The sequence below is a fragment of the Sturnira hondurensis genome, unplaced genomic scaffold (assembly GCF_014824575.4).
Source record: "Sturnira hondurensis isolate 20B ecotype Veracruz unplaced genomic scaffold, ASM1482457v3 Scaffold0004257, whole genome shotgun sequence".
Lineage (NCBI taxonomy): Eukaryota > Metazoa > Chordata > Mammalia > Chiroptera > Phyllostomidae > Sturnira > Sturnira hondurensis.
In genome coordinates, this window is record NW_028076888.1 from 6,235,649 (window position 1) to 6,255,767 (window position 20,119).

General features: G+C 53.4%; 1 long non-coding RNA gene across 1 annotated transcript; it reads right to left on the reverse strand.

The window, feature by feature from the left end:
- Positions 1–9,570: 9,570 nt before the first annotated feature.
- Positions 9,571–10,297, reverse strand: LOC118986379 (uncharacterized). Its single transcript, XR_005066361.1, has 2 exons — positions 10,119–10,297; positions 9,571–9,948 (listed from the first exon to the last, which is right to left on the reverse strand). It is a non-coding gene; the product is annotated as an uncharacterized LOC118986379 (long non-coding RNA).
- Positions 10,298–20,119: the final 9,822 nt, after the last annotated feature.

The window sequence follows — 20,119 nt, forward strand, 5'->3', positions numbered from 1 at the left end:
CTGTGCCCTACCGGGCGCACAGAACACCGCCTGGTCAGCGGTGTGCACCGTCCCTTCGACACTGGAGTCTTATTTAGTCTAGAAACTCTCAGAGGAAATATCCGCTTGCACGTGAAAAATCTCTGGAATTTCTCTGTTCCTCTCTGTCCGACGTCCCCGTATCTGTGAAACAAACTCGAACAGCTTCTGCCCACAGGCGCTGCCTTGTTCGGGGCTGGCTGCCGTGGGCCTGGCTCCAGGGCACTTCTGTCCCTGCGCCGCCACGCTGAGCTGCTCCTGTCCCTCTGACTACGGCTGTGCCCAGGAGGAAGAGGAGGAACAGGAGGATGACGCCTTGAGAGTCAGAATGGAGAAGTTTCACACAATCGGGGAGACAGCCACAGTCTGGAACCCCAGTCCCTGCGCAGCTGAGCCCCCCCACTGCTCACTCCGTAATTAAGGAGCGGAGATTCTGGACCTAGACGACAATGGAAGCTACCGGCTTGGTTCCTGACACTGTCTTCCCCTTGCTTAGACTGCTCTTGCTGCGCATCCTTCCATCTCCCTGTGGCCAGTCTTTCTCATCCCTTCTAAATTCTCTCTCTCCTTCTCCGTCTCTTTTCTCTCGCCCCTCCCACCCCCAAACCCCTGATGTGCACAGATCTGGAGCTCATTCAGATAAGGTGCCCTGGGACCCGGGGTATCCAAGGGCCTTCCTGGTGAGGTCTGCGAAGGCACAGAAGACTGAGGGTCTGGCTTCACCTTCTCTTAAACACACAGACAGGGAAACTCCCCTTCCTCCCCATCTCTGGGCCCCTCTCTGCCCTCTCTGCCCCTGGGTCCCCAGCAGTGTCTCCAGGACTGAACCGGTTCAGCAGCGAAGGTGAAAGACCACCCCTGCCCAGCCCCGTCTGGGTGTCTGTCTCTTCGTGCCAGCGGGTTGGGTTGAAGTGGACTAACACGGAAAGGGGAAGGTGGAAAAGAAGCTGAGAGGGGAGAGCACCCTTTGGGAAACAAGAAAGAGTCAAGTAGCAGGTGTGAAAGTTTTAAATAGAAGGCTGCTGACACCGCACTTGGAGGAGCGGGGGTTTCGGAAGACTAACATTTAACTTCCAGACAGTTCCGGGGCAGTCTCAACATCACATGAACCCACTGGAGCACGGGCTGCAGCCGGCGGCCCGTCCTGTCTGCGCATCTCAAATTCCAAGCTTAGGAGTTTATTTTCTAAGTTGCATGCTAAACCTCTCACATTCCAAAACACACACACACACACACACACACACACACAATGACTCTGTTTTTCAAAATGCAGTCATACATGGGAATTTTATGACATCAAACCCTGAAAAATGTGGAAACTTTGGTTTCAAACTACTTAATAGGGGAAAATAATAAACCTCTTGATTTGCAATTTCTTCGCTCTGCTTCTGGTTCGTTTCTGAAACAGGACTGGCGTGGGGTTAGCAGACGGGGTTTCGGAGGCATAATCAAGTATTCATATAGGCCCGGTCTTGGCACTGCTGAGTGCGGTCTCTGATCTGGAAATATTTTCCCTTCAGACAGGAATAGAGAGGTTACTTTTGGGTCACTCCCAGTCTCACAAAAGGCTTTTCAAACTAGATGAAAGCAAAGCAGTTCTGATTTGTTAGGAGTAACCACTAAGCTTTCAAATTATAAAGGGGGGGCTGGCTGGCATGTCTCTGGGGTGGGGGGTTGGTGAGCACCCATACCAGGCTGAGAAATACAGGGTTCCAGTCGGGCGGAGAAGGCAATGGAGGCCCCGCTTCCTCCAGGTGTCCCTTACACAGACTTTCCAGCCGGGCTGTTGGCTGCAGGCGCCGTCCCCCTTCCCAAGGCTTGAGCACCCGTGCTCTCTGGAAAGCCCGGGGAATGGCTGCCTGCCTGCACAGCTGCCTCGCCCACAGCTCTACCAGTTACATAGCTCTACTCACAACTGGGGAGAGTGACAACATTTCGGATGCACTTCCCCCTAGGCCAGTGGGCCCTGGCGGAGGGAACACCTGCGTTCCTGCATCATAGAAGGCTCTGTCTTTCCTCAACCCCATTTCCTGTGTCTGTTGGGAAAGCAGCGTCCACAGAATCAAAGGGGCAGGGAGCTGGAGGGACAGGCCAAGCATTCGTCCAAGTCCTCCAATCCCTCTGAGGAATCGACAGTGTCCTGGAGCTGAAAGAACTTAGTGCCTGAACGGACACTGAATTCCTCAGTCGCTGGAGAAACTTTTGCAAAACACCCAGTGCCTAGACCAGTGACTGGCATGCAGCGGCCTCTCCACAAACCTTGCAGCGCAGATGCGCTGAGCACTGCTCTGGTCGTGGGGCTGGCACAGTGAGCACGAGTTGGAATTCCCTGGCCTCCTGGAGCTGGCATTCCCACAGGCGAGGCAGACAGGGAAGAAACAAGCAGTGTGTGCTGCCTTCTAGGGGACGTGAGCTCGGGGGAAATCAGACAAGGAGCGGGGGACATGTGTGGAAGGACCCACTGCTTCTCAGGCACGTAAGGGCAGCGCTCACTGCTTACCGGGCACGTGAGGAAGACCCAAAGGGAGAGAGGATGCCGTGGGGCTGACCTGCACGTGGCAGGTGCAGGGGACAGCGCGTGCCAAGGCCCTGAGGCAGGTGAATGTCTGGTGCATTTGAGCATCAGCAAAGCGGCCAGAGCAGCTGCAGCCGAGCGGGCCAAATGTGCCGAGGGCACAGGCGATGAGGCTAGTGAGTGTGGAGGAGTGAACTTTGTTGAGAGTCCCATCTTCAAAAACTTCTAGAAGCAAACTCAAGATAAATGACCATTTGATGATAAGATGGTATGACTGTGGCAGTGGTGCATAGAACAGGCTACGGAACTGAGGGCCAGGCCCTGGTGCTGGTGTCATGGGAACAGGGAGACAGCTCAGCATCCTGGGTCTGAGGTGGGCTGTGCCCTTGAGGAAGCACATAAGAGCAGTGACCTGAGGTGCCCTCGAGTGGGCTGTTTGGACCCTACAGGAGTGCTGACCCTCAGGTCGGGAGAGAGGTCCTGAGAGCTGTGGCCACCATGCCTACCCTTTAGATAGGAGGGAGTGGAGTCTTCACCCTAAAATGACCTCTGTTCAGGTCAAAAGAAGAGAACCCCCCTCTGTGCACCCAGGGTGGTGTCCCCTCCACGCTGTTCCAGTCTCACGTCGGTGTCACCAGCTGCTGGGCTCATTCCTGTACTGGGGTGAGAATGTGGTGCTCGGGACACACTCTGCCTGGTGGATGTTGAGGAAGAGGACGCTTTCTCCTTGAATCTGCCATTGCATCCAGTTCTTAAACCATCTCTTCCTCCAGACTCACCCCTTCCAGGTATCATTAGGCGTGTGCAGCCCACAATTATTTGGGAATCCAAACCAAAGTGCCATGTCCGTGCTCCTGACGACTGGATCACGGAGCTTGCCACCAGAGCAGCTTCGGGCTTTGACCACACGCTGTCTGGTGCTGGCGTCCTCCGGTAACAGCTGGGGCGCAGGCGGACAGGTCCGTGACAGCCGTGTCCCTTGCTGCTTCTAGTCATTTGGAGCTAAGCCCCGTCACTGCTCTGGGTAGCCACCTTCCCTTTCTGCCCTCAGCAGTTTTCCCAGCAACTTCCGCGAGCTTAGAGAACATCGCTCCATCAGTCTGCATTCTCGAAAGGGAGCGTTCTGAGTCCTTGGGAGCTTTGGGTTTGTTTTTACCAGTGGGGGGCGTCGGCCTGGAGGACACGACGGCCTGTGGGACAGTTACCTTTGGAGGTGGCTTCCAAGGCACCCTGAGTCATTCTCTCGCCACACGAGTGGAGCCATCCTGGAATAAATAATAATAATAAAAAAAAACCCAAACAAACCTACCCCATTTCCTGGCAGTTCTGAAGCTGCTAAGGGGTGAGGTGTTGCAAGAGCCGGGGGCAGGCTGGGGAGTGAGTGCTGCTGGGCCGTGGGAAGCTTGGACAGGGCCTCACCACGCCAGGCTGCAGCCCAGCCTCACCACCTCTGCAGGGAGGGGTGAGCGGGGGGGCCCCAGACACGCGGGCCCCAGGGTGTGCCAGAGGCCGTGGCTCACCTGGGCGACGGTGAGAGGGCTGCCCTAGGAGCCTGACAACCCCGGTCAGATTCGAGTGGGAACGCTGTGTGCTGACCAGCGGCTCGGATTCCTTCACTGAAACCCCAGCTGTGCTGGGAACTGACCTCATTCATGAAGTAAACATTGAATCAGATACCAGCAGGCCTAGCCCTGGTGGAGTGGAAATAACATGGACGTTTCCATAATTATGCAGCTGCCAATTGGATTTGGCAAGAGAAACTCTAAATATGTCAATCGGAGTGAGTTCATTACCTTCCCTTGCCAACTCAATCAGAAGCCAATGGCCTTGTTGCGGTTGAAATTATTTGTATGAAAATGCTTTACTTACATTTTAGTTTTCATACTCCAGATAATGTACTGGAAAGCAGCGTAGTCTAGCAACTGGAAGACAATATTGGGAACCCGCTGACTGGCGCTCAGCCCTGGCTGGGCCTGGAGCGCGCTGCGTGCCGGCAGTTACCGCACTTGGCTCTGGAGTCCTGTTATTGGAAGACGGGGCTGGAGAGCAGGATCTGTCCCGTGATCTGGGCTCAGTTGTAACCTTGGTCCTGGGGTTTGTGTTCCACTTCGTGGGCACACTCACTCACTGTCGGCTTGCACAGGCCGCACGCGAGCACCGCCCAGAGGCTGTGCACCGAGGTCACGGTCCTTCCTGCCCTTGACTTCCTCGTCCCCCCTTGCTCGCTGCTCCTTCTTTTCCACTTGGGGGACGAAGGAGCCGGTTCGTTTACTCCACAGTCACCGAGACCACTGTTCACAATGCAATGTCACCGCTTTGGGAGAAGCACTTCCCAACAGCCGTTCCTTTCTTATCCTCACTGACTTGTAAGGCAGCAGAACTAAGCGGTGGAGCCAGAGTCCCGGGTTCCAACCCCAGGTCCCCACCACTGACGAGATGGATGAGCTGGGACCAGTCTCTCAAACTCTCTTCTGTGCCCCCATCTCATCACTTCTGAAAAACAAGTGAAAACAGCACCTGTTCCACAGGGGCACCAGCTGGGCGGTACCCGGGGTTAATTCACGCAACACACTCAGGGCGGCGCCTGCCCCAGAGAAGGGCCAACATCAGCCTTTAGGGCCGCTGCCCTGGCCATCGCTGGCCTGCAGGAGCGGTGACAGTCAAAACTGTGCCCAATTCAGTGCCGTATTCACGGGGTGTGAATCAGCAGCTACATTCCGGGCATGCTGACAAAAAGCCAGGTGACTCAGTCACGACTGATTCACAATGTCACTTATATCAGTCACCTAATTTCTTTTTTAGTTTCTGTGTATCTGTCACACAGAGTTAATGCTTCCTGTTCCTTCCTCAGAATCTCTTGTCTGAGTTTTACTAGTGAAGTAACTCAAAGAAAGACGCCGTCACGTGTCCCTGTTCCATCTGAGGGTGACTCTGTTGGCGCTTGTGCCCTTCGTTACGCGTGGAGATGAGCAACTGGACGTTCTTGTCACCGGCCCATTGGGACTGTTTCTTCAGCCGAGGACGAGCGCAGCTGGCACTTGCCGGCCTCACAAAGACCCCCTTCTCCCTTAAACGGAGCCGTCTGCCCTGCTTCCTTTCAGCGCTGCCTCAGCTGTTGGCTAACCCACCTCCTGACACCCCAGGCCCTCTGTCCGTGCTGGGCTGGGGGAGGCGAGCTCAGAGACTCGTCCCTTTGTGATATGAAAGCCAACTGAGCCAGGATGACAGGGCTGACACGCGTCAGCAGGGAGCACCGAGCACAACTGAGGTCTCGGGGTACTTTGGGGAATTGTGGGGACTCAGGATAAATGTCCTTAATTAAAAAATGTATATATATATATATATATATATATATATATATATATATATGAATTGGATGAACTTAAGGCCAATGAACTTAGTTTGGATAATAGGCAAATTCTGGTGCCAAAAATTACATGAATGATTGGTCAGCATTTGGAAAGGATGATTATTAAGGTCAATACTGATTATCAAAGGACTGTCTCTGACTAGAGTATAAGTCAGGCGAAACCTTCCTTTTTCACAGTGCAGTGCCTTTTGGTAATAGTGGGAGGGTTTCTCACGAAATCCTTATGAACAAAGCAGTGAATGCGGCACCCGCACGTTAAAGGCGGCACCCGCACGTTAAAGGCGGCACCACTTGCTCAAGGCCACGAAGCCAATTAGTGTCAAGGCCGGAATCCACAGTTGGCTCTGCGTCCAAGGCCAAGGCTCCACCCGCTGCATAGTGAGGCTGAACGTTAACAGCAGATGGGACAGTGGCGTCCCAAGGCACTTTCTAATGGCATGCCAAACAGTTCTGTCCTTGGCCCTCCACTCTTTAACATTCTATCAACAACGTGGATAAAGCCAAAGATAACTGCTTATCAACTGTGCAAATAACACGAGGCTGGGAGGGCAGGCCAGTGTGCTGGAATGACAGAGTAAGCATCCAAACGATCTCAACAGGAAAGAATGGCTGGTGGACTCCAACGAGATAAATGTAATCGGAATACATGTAAGGCCCTGCATGCAGCTCCAAAAGTTGATTGCAAAAGTATAGGATACAGTTGGGAAACATGTCCAACCTCACCCAGAATCAAAGAAATGCAAATGAAAGCAACCATGAGATAATTATTTTCCCCTATCAGATTGGCAATGATTCAAAGAATAAAAATTCTCCACATTTGGTGGCTAGGGCGTGGGGAAATAGGCTTTCTTGTAAACCACTGTGGGCATATAAACAAAATTTCCCTTTCTGGAGGGTAATCTGGAAATATATAGCAAAAGCTATAAAATGTACCATTTATCCCAGCAGTTTAATTCATAGACATCTATCCAAAGACAAGTATGCTAAGGTTTATGTACAAAGATATTCACAAAGGCACTGTTAAGAAAATAACCCTTTTGGAGTTGGGTGTTCATTCTGGAGCAGGGGACTTGGAGGCCTCCGAAGGGCGCCCTACAGCCATTGTCAAAGACTCGACACTGCAAAGAGGAGGGAGTGGGAAGGCCAGACCAGGACTTACAAGAGATAGATGAGGCGTAATAGTACAAAGCGAATTCTAACAATCAATTCTGTCCAAAATTGGGCACCTTGTACATTCCCAATCACTGGCAGATGGCCCTCTGTCCAGGGCGTCAGAGGACAGTCGTTGTCGTCAGCCATTGGGGTGGAATGTCCACCTCGGGTCCTTCCAACGAGAAGGGGCAATGAGTCTTCGCTGCATTCAGTCATCGAAGGGCAGTCACCACTCAGGCTGCAGGTGAGTGGGAGGTCACCCCAGGTCCCACTGCCTGACCCTGAATTCTGTGAATGAAATGCAAAAAATGCCTGCCGTCCGACACAACCCTTCCTGAGAGCCCGTGGGAGAGGCCGCCCTGCCGTACCCCAAATCTTTTAGGAATGCCTGCTGTGTATCAGTTCCCCAAAGGTAACCCAAAGGGAAGCTTCTAGCTGGGCCTGAAGAAAAGAAAGAAAGACGAGTGCTCCTTCTCACTAGATCAATTCTACTGTGTTTCGGTTCCCAATAGACCGAGTTTGGGTAAGTGTCCAACGGCTCCGTCCCCAACCTTTCTCATTTGCACTCATTTCATCTAAAACTTTGTTTTATTCATGAATCACATCTACTTAAACTCTGTCCAGCACCCCCAAGTGCAGAGATTCAGACTTGGGATGCCCATCCTTACTGAGTTCCTGCATTAGCTCACCACTTCAGCTTGCGAGGGCCCTTTCTGGCCTCCTTTGCATTCGGTCTTCCCATTGACTGCATGCCGCGGGCATTACTGAAAATACCCAGAGTTGCCCTGACTGGTGTGGGATGGGCATCGTCCTGTAAACTGAAAGGTCCCCCATTCCATTCCTGGTCAGGGCACATGCCTGGGTTGTGGGCCAGGTCCCCGGTTGGGTATGTGTGAGAGGCAGCTGATCAAAGTTTCTCTTGCACATTGATGTTTCTCTCCCCCCCTCCCCCTCTCTCTAAAAATAAATAAATAAAGTTAAAAAAAATACTCATAGCTAACCCCCTGCTGAGCCCTACCTGTAAGACACTCCCATGCAGTCTGCCAGGCAGCCCTCAGTATCACAGCTCTGGAGCTGGGAGTGGCTCCCTCCCAACCAGCCAGTGGTTGGTGTAATCTTTTCATGAGACAACTCACCACACCACTAACAGACCTAGGTGGCCGCCATGGCCCTGCATAGGCTGCTCCCCCCGATGCCCAAGGAATCTCCTACCAAGACCCCTCACTCCGAGCTCAAGCCACATGGGCCTGTCATTTCTTCCAACTTGTCACAGTCCATCTGGTCATAGGGTTTCCACATGTATTCTTCCCTTCGTCTGAGAGGTTCTTCTGGTCCCATCTCTCCATCCTATGCATCATTTGGATATTAATTGATGCAAGATGAACTGTGCTCCCCACTCTGTATGTTGAAGTCCTAACCCCCAGTGCCTCAGAATGTGACTGCAGCTGAAGATAGTGCTTTTAACGAGGTAATTCTGTCACAATGACGCCATTAGTGTGGTTTCTCATCCACTCTGAAAGGTGTCCTTACAAGAGATCACAATGCCCAGCGAGACACCACGGGTGCAAGTGCATGCAGGAAAGACCAGGTGAGGACTTAGTGAGAAGGCGGCCACCTGCAAGCCAAGGAGAGAGGCCTCAGGAGAAACAAAACTTGCAGTCACCTTGATCTTGGACTTCCCTCCAGGACCGTGAGAAAATAAATTGCTATTGCTTAAGCCACCTAACCTGTTCCATATTTTGTGGCAGCCTAAGCTGACTAATAGAATTATGAAATGATTGCCTTGCCCTGGCTGGTGTGGCTCAGGAGATTGAGTACAGGGTGCGAAATGAAGTGTTGTGGGTTCGATTCCCAGTCAGGACACATGCCTAGGTTGTAGGCCAGGTCCCCCACTGGGGTCATACGAGGCAACCAATCCATGTTTCTCTCTCACATTGATGTTTCTTTCCCTCTCTGATAATAATTTTTTATCACCTCGAGAGAGATCTTTCCCACCCCTTCCCCCTTAGGTACTGACTGCTTGTCCTCTACCACACTTATCATAATTTGTGTATAATTGTTTATTTGGATACTATATGGCTATTGTCAGTAACCCTTCCACAGGATACAGGCCACAGGGGAGTGAGGAAACACAAGCATTTGGTTCTCCATGTCTCCAGCAACCAGCACAGTGTTTGCTGGTCACAGGGGGTGGTGTTTCACGTTGTTGAATGAATGAAAAGCAGAAGTATTATTTCACTGATACTAAAAATGAGGAAACTGAGGCTCAGAACTTCCTATAGGTTACAAAGCTTTGTCACTTTACTTCCTAAAGTGACAAAGGGGGACGGAACCCGAACCCCTAAAGCACTGGTACTTAACCACTACCTAACCCTCCAGTTTCAAAACACATCCATTCGCTCAACAGAGACTGAGCACCTGTTACGTGCCAGCTTCTGTCCAGGCACTGGGGATACAGCAATGACGAGAGAGACTAAATTGCTGCCTTCGTACGGAGAAAAGACATCAAATAAGATAAAGAAATAGATTACACTGTATATTAGGTGACAAATGCAGAGGAGCCCAATGGGAACGTGCAATCAGGGAGTCAGATTTGTAGTTGAGAGTCAAGAGGTTAGAGGCCCTTTTGAGTAAGGAAAGTTTGAGTACAGCCTAGAAGGAGGGGAGGGAGGGCGCCCTGGGGACATTCGAGGACAAGTTCCTTGCAGGAGTAAGAGCAAGTTCAGTGTCCCAGAGGCACAAGCCTGGCAAAGGGCTTACATGGCTGGAGCGAGGTGAGGGAGTCAAAATCAGAAGGGAGGCTCAGTGGGTTTCCGCAGCCTGGCGGTGCAAGGCATATCTGGCCATGATAAAACTCTGTGTTTTACTCCACGGGAGGAGTCCTTGGAAGGTTCTGTGCAGAAAGGCAATAAATTTAAGTCTCACTGGGGCCTCCTGCCCTACGAGGAATCCGACCTAGAAAAACAGCTTGAAATTTTCCTTTTCTTGGACCAGTTGCACTTCCAACATTTAGTATCTTAGTTCAAGAAACCCCTCAAATTGAATTTTGGGCTTAGACTCTACCTTTGAGAGTTTCTGGGACTCGCCAGCCAGGACGGCACGAGGGCGTCCGGGATGTCAGAGGGCCCCACGCGGAGAGCGGTCCACGGGGGCTTTCGCGCGCTTCCGGAACCTCACAGCGTCAGCTGACAGCTCTCCTCCAATCCCGCCTCGGGGGCGGGGCTCGACGCCCGGTCTCCACAACAACGCCTCTGCCAGTCACGGTCCGGGTTTCCGCACCGCGGGGGAGGCGCACTAGGATGACGTCACGCTCAGCGGCGCTTGAGTGACGTCAGCCTTGGCTCTGAAGAGTGTGCCATGCAGAGAGGGCTCCTTGGGCTGGCAGGTACGAAAACGAGCGCGGTCTTGGGCATTGCGCATGTGTCACCTCAGGTTGACGTGTGTGTGGCGTTTAAACACCAAGTCCTGAACGTGCGCAACTAACCTGCCAGCCCTCGCTGTCGCGCCTTCGGTCTTAGCCAGAGCCAACAATCGGAGGTGGTACAGTTCCATCTGGCTTTCTGGGTGCAACCTTGAGGGCAGATGTCCGAGAATCAGACTCTTCACTTACTTTGTCTCATTGATAGATATTTTTTGGATTAACGAAATGAGCTATCATTGATGGCGGAACTGTGATCATCATTGCACCCCCAGGTCTCGTAGGTTTCAGGACGATTCATTTACCTGGAGGTCATTTACATAGCCAGGCGGCTATGTCTCTTACCTACGCTGGCCCATTCCTCGTTGCATCCATAATGCACCTGCCAGTCTGAAAACGCCGACTGAGATCCAAAATTGCTGATGCCAGCAGATTTCCTCCATCCGATTATCTCCTTTCCCAACCAATGCTTATAAGATCAGCAACCAACTTTTTTCTGCTATTTGTAAAGTGAAGGTAACCAGACTCCTACTGAGGACCTGAGTTCTCTAAGTCAAGTACTTTAACTTTTAAGGACTTGAGAGTTTTGTTGACTGCTTGTGGTTCTCTTCTGCTTTCACATGTTTAGCCAGGATCCAAACAGTCTGCCTGGCTATGACCTCCAGGTAAATGAATTGTCCTGAAACCTACGAGACCTGGGGAGCAATGATGATCACAGTTCCGCCATCAATGACAGCTCATTTCATTAATCCGAAAAATATCTATCAAACACCTGTGTGCTAGGCACCATTTAGATTATTACTCTTCACTGAAAAAATGAAGTGTCATCTTCTAGGATCTAGTATTCTTCTAGGAGTCAGATTTGATTTTGAACCCTGGCTCTACCCTTTCCATGCTGAGTGATCCTGGGTGAATTATGAACCCTCTTTGCATCTCGATTTCATGATTCATAAAAATGGGCAGAATTAATCCCTACCTCCTAAAGGTGACTGATATGAGAGTTAAACCTCGTGCTACGGTTCGAGGAGCCTTTTCTTTCCCCTTCCTGACATTTTTTTTCCTTCTCAGTCCTTGTCTGTCCCGGGCCCTACACAGGATAGTGCCACGAGTGGGAATACAGCCCTCTGACCAGCACGCAGCCTCAGAGGTCATCAGCAGATCCTCCTTAAATTGTTTTAAAAACAGCTTTCATCCAGACGCTGCTTTTTGTGGGTCTGTGTGCTGAGGCCACGTTATATTTAAGCAGAGCCCTCCCACTCATTCCCCAAACAACCTCCTCTAAAACCACCCGAACTCAAAAGGAGAAAAAAAAAATCCCTTTCTTCAAGTGCGTGGTGACTTGAAGCTAAATATGAACTGGGTGTCGGAGGGTGGCCCGTGAGACGGGGTCAGCTCCTGGGTCACTGTCTGAGGACGTCGAGGCGCTGCAAGGGCTGGGGAGCGGGTGTCTGGCTGCTCTGTCGCCACAAGGCCTGTGGTTTCCAACCCTGTCTGCACGCTCGTCCCACTGAACAGCAGCGAGAGAGAAAACAGACATGCACACCGGCGGACGCACACACACACACCCGGACTTGCACAGCCTGCAGAGGAAGTGGAGCACCAGATGTTCTGGGTTTCCTGTTCGGTGCTTCCACAGCTGGTCGAGTCTGTGGTTGTGGCTTGTCTGTCTCGGGCTCATGTGAGAGACAAAAGCTGGGCTGACGGGAAACCTCCCCTCCTGGCCCCCCTTCCTCAGCTCTAACTGATCAGCCACATGGAAGCTGGGCAGGTCAGACATTTCCTGAAACACCGGAGCTTGGATCCTCCCCGGAGGAGGCTGCTCCCCCCATCCTGGACAAGCAGCCCTTGGGCTGAGGGCAGCCCTCAAAGAACCCGGGGATGCTAGAAACCTCTTCAAATAGACTATCAGTACAGACCTCTATCCTTGCTGAGTAGAAGGAAGCTGAGGCCAGGTTGCCGCAGTCCCTCACCCAGCACCTGGCGTAGGGCAGCCACTCAGAAACACTCAACCGTAAAGGAATGAATGAAGGGCCGGGAACTTCCACTTTGGGGGCTGGATCTAAAAGCCCTGGCTGGCCGTTGCGCCTCACAAGGGCCTTTGGATTCAAACAGATGAGGGATTGAAGCGATATCGTGCTTCTGATTTGCCGCAAGTAATTTGACCTCTCTGAGTCCGGTTTCCTTATCTGTGAAACGGGGAGATTAATATCTGTTTCTTTCTGACAAAGTCATCAGGGCCCAATGACACATGTGTGCTTGCTTGATATGAAGTCTTACCCATAGTACCTGCTCAGCAAACGCTGGTCTCCTTTTCTTCTCGCAACACTGTTGTTTGTTTAAGGAGAGGCACTGAAAAAGCAGGCAAGACAAAATGGCCAAAGCCCTGATCCCAGGACGACTGTCTGGTGGGGCAGTGGAGCGAGAGAGTTGGCATGTGCATTGCTGTCTGTCATGGGGAGGGATGCTAGGGCTATCCCAGGGTCTCTGGGAGGCAGCACCCAGTGTCTTTCTCTGGGTGCCAGGGAGGCGGGGGTGTGGGGGAAAACGGGCCGAGTGCTCCCTCACCCCTTAACTCAGCCGTGGTGTTCATGACTATGGCCACTGTTCAGTCTGCACTTGGACTTGGGCAACAGGGACCCCTGCTCTGAGCCCCAGCCTGGACAGGCTCCCCTGCAGCCCTCGCCTGGCCGCCCCCCTCCCTATGAGATGAGGCATCCACGGCGAAACGTAGCCGTTGGAGTCGTTGTCTCTGAAGTCTGAAGTCCAACCGACAAGGCTCAAGTGTCGGCTGTGTCGCTTTGGAGCTTTGCTGCCTTGGGTAGGTTACTTTACCCGTCTGTGCCTCGGTTTCCTCATTTATGAAACGGGTAAAATGATAACCACATCATAGGGTGGTTGCAATAATTAAATGAGTAATATATATCACTTAGAACAGCTGCCAGCCTGTGGTAAGGGACTGGTAAATGTTAACTGTTAGAGGCACAAATGTGTCTGAATCTTACGACAACCTGACTACAGGTACATTGCTATTAGTTCCATTTCACAGGTGAGAGAACTTAAGTTCAGAGAGACGGAGTAACTTTTGCAGGTTCACACAAGTAGCAAGTGGTGAGGTTGAGACTTTTCTCAGTTTTCTCACTCTTTCTTGTGTGAGGTCTGAACCACCTCCCCCAGCTGCACTGTTTTCTTCTTCTCAGAGTCCACCTCTGACCCCGACCCCGACCCCAGGATGCTCGGCCTCCTTCTGCATCTTCCAGTTGGATATGCACTTTTGGATCAAGGTCGTGACTCACCATTCCCTGCAGAAACTTGCTTTGCAGAGCGGCTTCTTGCAGGCAATTGTTTTTCCTGAGAATAACCGGAGTCACTTCATGAGAAGATTTCAGCTGTTTCTGGGGCTGTTCTATGTTAGCCCAAAGAAATGGTACTCTGGGTGAGTTTGACAGAACAGTCTGGCCGGGGAGACACACATTATTGATTTTGTTGGGGAGGCGGTCCCCTGCTCTGGCTCTGTCTGATGGAAGGGGCGGCCTGGCGTGGTGCGAGTGTCCTGGTGAGCACAGCTATTATCCAAGGAGCTTTGAAAATGCAGATGCCAGGCCCCCCCCCCGCCCCCGCCCCCGCCGAGTCTGTGAGCTACATTTTGAGAAATACTGATATCGTGTCAAGAGACACAAGCCCCAGGTTCAAGTCCTGCAGTCACCTGTGTGACCTTGGCAGGACATTAAATCTGTCTGAGTTTCAATGCTGTCGTCTGTAAAGTAGGAACGAAGCCTATCTCACTTGCTCCATGGCCTGTTCAACGCCTTGGAATGTGAGAAAGGACCATCCTCATGGCAGGGTTCAACCGAGTTCTGGGGAGAGAGTAAAAGGAGGGCAGAGACCCAGGCCCGAGGCTCAGAGAAGTTCCTGATCTCTTTGGCGAGATGGGGAACCATGGGGCCCCTGGATGTTCACAAATAAGCATTCCTCTGGGGGAGGGCTGATAGCCAGAGGGGGAGTGGGTGTCTGTACCACCTCCTGCACACTGATGTCTCTGCGAGCAACATGGGGAAGTATACCAGAGTGTTCCAGGAGCTTGACTCAGTCAGGGCAGGCCACGTCATGCTGCAGTAACCATCAATCCTTAGTGCCTGAGCACAGAGGTTATTTTTCCCCTATGCTGTTGGACCCAGCCAGCCGGCAGGCAGCTCTGTTCCACAGACTCACTCAGGGACCCAGGCAGGCAGAAGCTCCCCGTGGTGGCGGCACCATCTGGAGCCCCTCCATTGTCACAGGGGCCTGAGGGAGGCTCAGGGACGGGCTTTGTACTGCCTCTGCCTAGCAATGACATGCCTCGCTTCTGTTCAATTTCATTGGCTAAAACAGGGCACACAGCACAGCTGGGACGTGTAGGGGAGCAAATGGCATATTCGGTGAGCTGGCTGTTTCTGTCTCAGGATCTCTGCAAGAGGAGGGAGATCTGATGACTCCTGGTCCAGATTTCCAGCTTGGGCACCAGGACCGACATCTCTTAGACAGGAGAGGAAGGAAGGCTCCCCGGCTGAGCGGCTCTCGCACCCTACAATCTGAGCAGCTCAGCTTTCTGTCTGGTGGCGTGGAGTTTCATTTGTTTGAGAATGTGGGTTTTCCCCCTACTTTTTCCTCATTTTTGCCTACCCTCAAAACGTGGGAAGAAAAGCGGTCTGCCTCAAGCAGCCAGCAGCCTGGCCCGGGCTCCTGAGGATGGAGGGGAGCCATTTCCCAGCTGGCCAAGAAATGGCCCAGGGACTCCCCGGTTCCCGGGGGCGTGGGGCGTGAGGCCGACACAGAGGAGGCCGAGTGCCCGGCCGCCAACTCCCCGCTAGTCCTAGCAGAGCCCAGCGGAAAGCAACCCAGATACCTTCAGAAACGGAGAACGCTGGCCTGGAACCCAGCAATTTGGGGCAGCGGTATTTCTGGAGCACACAGCTTGGGAATTTGCCTGAAGAAATCTTTCATTCCTAGAGCATCGGTGGGTACATGGCACTTATTTGTTTAACCTCAAATCAAGCCACAACCCCCATTTCTGAACTGCTTTGAAAGGGTTGTTTTAAAAAAGCTGAACAAGCTGAAAACCGTGGGTCTAGGTTGCTGGAATGGCTTCTCAGAAGGCGGCAGGCTCAGGAAGAGCCTTCGTTTTCCACAGAATGTGACTGGCTGTCGGGGCGGGGGTCCGGGGAGGGGTGGAGGCTGGGCCCTTCTCCCCAAAGACTGCCTATTGGCTATGGGTTCAGCCCTGGCCTGGTCAGGGGCCCCTCGGGAGCTCAGGGTGGGAGGCAACTCAGGAAGAGCCCTTTCTGAAACCTAAACTAGACCCCAGCTCCGCGTCCAACAGAATGAGGTTCCTGGGCTGTGTCTGTCTGGCCGGCCTCTGCTTCCCCTCTTTTGGTAACAGAATGAGTCTCCCCAGGAGAACCCATTTCATTGGTTCCTGCTTCGACCTGTGCCCTGATTTTTCGCCACCCATCCACTTACCCCCCTGGGACTTGGAAAAGGAGTGGAAGGAGGAAGGGAAGAAGGGAAGGAGGGAAGAAGGAAGGAAGGAAGGAGATGCCTCTCTTGGAAGTGGAACAGAATCTTCCCAAGCTGAAGTTGGCCCCGGCGCTGCGGCACCCCGGCGCCCTGGAAACCAGCTGCAGTTGCTGTTCCCCTTCATCCAAAGGAAGCCGTGCTGCTGAGCAGTGACGCCGACAAGAGTGAACAGCGCTTGGCCTGTGCTCCTTCGAGAAGGACCTGGAGCAAATTCGCCGTGAACCCGTTCTCCCTCTTCGTCTCCGGGGTGCGGGGTGGGCAGGCTCCAGATTGCAAAGAAGGGGAAAGCCTACGTCAGGCCTCTCGCTCAGGGCCCATGATTCATCCCCGGCTGGGCGGGAGGCCCCCAGGCCCCCAAACTGCTGAGGGGCGCACCTGGTCCAACACCTCATCTCCTACACTGCCAAACTGGTCGCAAGTGGAGCGGAGAAATAATATCGACAACAGCAGCTACTGCTACTTCTTTCCTACGAGACCGTTTGAGTACCCACACTGTGCCTGGCTTTGTAAGTGTGAGCTTGTGTAATTTGCACAATCCTAGAGGTAAGTTCTCTGATAATGGCCATTACACCGAGGAGGAAGCTGGTGTTCAGAGAGGTTCAGCAACCTGCCCAGGCCACACGTCGAGGAAGAGCCCTCACTGGGCCTCAGACTCCGGTCCCCAGCCCGGCATCATGTCTGTGCAGAATGTGAAACAGAGAGAACTGCATTTGTCTTTCTCACCTGTTGGCACCAAATTCATAATAAGTGTGGCAGGCGTGCTATCCTGGGGTGGGCAGGGGACCTCAACCAGCCTGCCCCCACATGCACCCCTCAGATGGCCACGTGGCCCCAGATGGAGGGAGTGTGGAGCCAAGCAGAGACCCACAGCCATTTGGGTCTCTGGGCAGGGTGGACACAGGGGTGGCTCCTTGTGCCCAGTTCGCTCCGGTCCTGCCCGGCTGTGGCCTCCTGAAGCTCCCGTTGGAATTGCCCCTTCTGCACTGTAGCCCTGGTCTGTGGAGACTGCCCCAAGGAAAGATCCCTCTTTGGCTGACATTTTACCTGGCTTCCAGGAACGCCAGCTTGGTCTGATTGGCTGGTGTGGATGGAGGTGCTGGGGGACTGGCAGGGGGTGGCGGGGGTCACAGGAACATTGACTCATACACCGCACCTTCCCACTCACCCTCCTGCCCTCCCTGGCTGAGTCTGAGAACACTGTGCCCTCGCTGACCCGCGTGAAGGAGGGGCAACAGGAGGGGGAGAGAGGAGACAGAGGAGGGGATGGCTGTAAGGCGGAAAGTGGTCCAGAAAGGGGGAGGGGGGAGCGTGCACCCTCAGGCAGGAGAGAGGACAAGCGCCGGAGTAAATAGAGCAATGAAAAAGAGAGCAGAGAGGATCCCTCAAATGGTTTTGGACATTCGTGACCAGAGCTGTTAGGTGGGGGCCCCAAGGAGTCCCAGGAGGGGAGGGCTGAGCTGTCCCAGTTTGGGGATGAGTGTCTGCTTTTCAGGGGCTGTGATGCCATTGTCCGGGTGTGGCAGGAAGCTGGGCAGGGCCTTGGCTTGCTGGCTTTGGGCTTGGGTGTCTGTAGGGCGCTCTGCCCCTGGGGCCCCGAAGCTGTCCTGGTGGGTAGACAGGTGTTCTGATAACGATGCTGCGTAAGCTCTCAGGCTACCCAGCATTCGCAGCCTGTCCGACTTGTGCAGCATTGACATGCGTGGTGTCACCGAATCACCCAACCTTCCTGTAAGGGGGGTGCTATATCCACAGATGGGGAAACTGAGGCTCAGAGTCCCGTCTCATAGGAAGTTACAAGTGGTGGACCCAGGACTTGGGCCAGGATCATTCCTCTTAAGCAGTATGTCACCCTGTCTCTGGGGTGGGGAGCAGGACAGAGGCAGGGGCTGCTGCTGCTGGGAGCAGGGGTCGCGGGGAACCTCCCATGTGACCGTGGGCAGCAGCTACCCCACCAGCGAGGGCCCTAGCCCTTTGCCAGCCAGCTTCTCCTGGTCAGACAGAGTTTCTCCGCCTCCTGTGGGTCAGCAACGGCACCGTGTTCTCAACCCCGAGGGAGGGAGGGAGGCTAAATGGGAGCATGCAGTGGTTACGAGTGTGCGTGCAAGGGAGTGTGAGAGTGCCAGTGTGAGTACGAGAGGGCAGGGGTGTGTGGGGGGCATGTCAGTGTGCCGTGTCGGGGCAGGGGTGAGTGTGCATGTGGGGTGCTCCTCCAAGGAGCCCACTGCCTCTCTGTTCTGGGCCTGGCCGCCCAGGACAGCTTGGCCCCAAAAGACTCTGGCTGTGGCTTGGAGAGGATGCCACAGTGGAAAGGGTCAGGCCAGTTCCCAGCTCCCCAGGCTGCTCCTGACCCCGTCGGGCCAGTTTCCCGACCTGCGGGACTGCCCATGACTCAGCTCTCCCAACTCACTCGATAGCCCGCAGCTTAATCCAAACTCTCTCCTACCAGGAACGATAGACATCTGGCCCCAGCGGCACTGGCGGGTGGTCACACTGACCCTCTTGTACCTGGGAGCAACGTGGCCTTTACCTGACCCGTTGTCCCAGGTCATATTCTGGAACTCTGAGGCCCCCCCCCCCCGAGAGAACTAGAGACTAACCCCTCTCCTACCCCCCACAAAAGCCTCGCTTTTTCAGCTCCAGGCTGCAGTCGATCCCAACTCAGCCTGACTCAGCCCACCCGTAAGCTCAGCATCAAATAAAGGCACTTGGATCAGGCCATCTGGTTCCTTCCGCCTCTATTTCTCATGCATTTCCAACACTGGTCACCACAGAGAAATGGGAACCTGGGAGGGAGTGGGGGGAGGCCCTGTGGCCAAGAGAGGCTGGGAAGGGTGGGGCGGCAGACAGGCTCGGCGACCTGAAGGCCCGTGAAGTGCCTGCCCCTGGACTGGACTCCATCCACCATCACCTGGGCCCCGCCTGCTTCCACCTCCGGGGCTCCTCCACATGGCCCTAGCCCGCCCTGGGATGTGCCTTCCTCTGCCCTGCCATCGGCACCCTGCCCAACTTTGAGGACAGAGCTTTACCTCCAAGAAGCTGTCCCACCCCATGGGTGCAGGGGTTTCTCCTGTGTCCCGGCCGCTCCTTCGCACAGACCTTAGCTCCGCAGTGACACCGGGAAGGCTTTCAATTCTTGTGTCTCTCGGCAGCATCCCACCCCAGGAGGCCAGGGCCCCGGCTCACAGACGACACAGCTGCAAATAGTGAAAACCACGTGGGTGGGGGAGGGGGTTTGGGCTGCAGGAGAGCCCCCAGCCCTGCACGGCTCCCAGCAAGGCCTCTGTCCCGTTTCCCCTTCAATGCCTTTTGTTAGGATTAAAGATGGGGATTTGGGAGTGAGACTAACTTGGGTTCACGTTCACTCTGTTGCTTCGTGGGCGCGCGTGGCAGCCTTTCACACTGTAATCCCATCTCTGGAAATGTGAGACTGTGTCTGGAGACCGTGATCTCAAAAACAGCAAGACTGCCACACGGGGGTGTTCACGCCAGTGTTGTTTATAACAGGGAGGAATTGGGAGCGCCCCACGGATGCTAAACGGGAGAACGGTTAGATGAACAGCGGCGTTACCACTGAATACATACTGAATAGACATTTTAAAAGATGTAACCCTGTGATGACTTGGTGGTCACAGAAAAGCTTCGTCGCGGTGGGAAAGGATTACAGCTATGTTCGACGAACACCCACCCTCTGACCAAAATGTCCGCATGAAAGAAAGAGCAAGAGAAAACATCGCGAGATGTACTGTGGGTGATTTCAAACTCCTCCTTTTCTCTTTTTATAACAAGCATGAATACTTCTATCAAGATTAATTATACTTTAAAAATATCTTTTTCCTTATCTTGAGAGTCATATTTATTTTTTGTAAGGCAATACCAATAAGGAACAGAAGAAAAACATGTTAACATTTCGTGTATTTCCTTCCAGTCCTTTCTCCACGCATATTTCCACATCTATAAATAGATACTTGGTTGACTGGGGAAGAAAAAGCCCAAGGAATTTTGGAGGCGTTCTCTGGGCTCGGAGGTCCCAGTTCCCTGGAAATTGCCTGCAGCTGAGGGGAGAGTCAGGCCACTGGCCCAGGCTCTTCGGGTG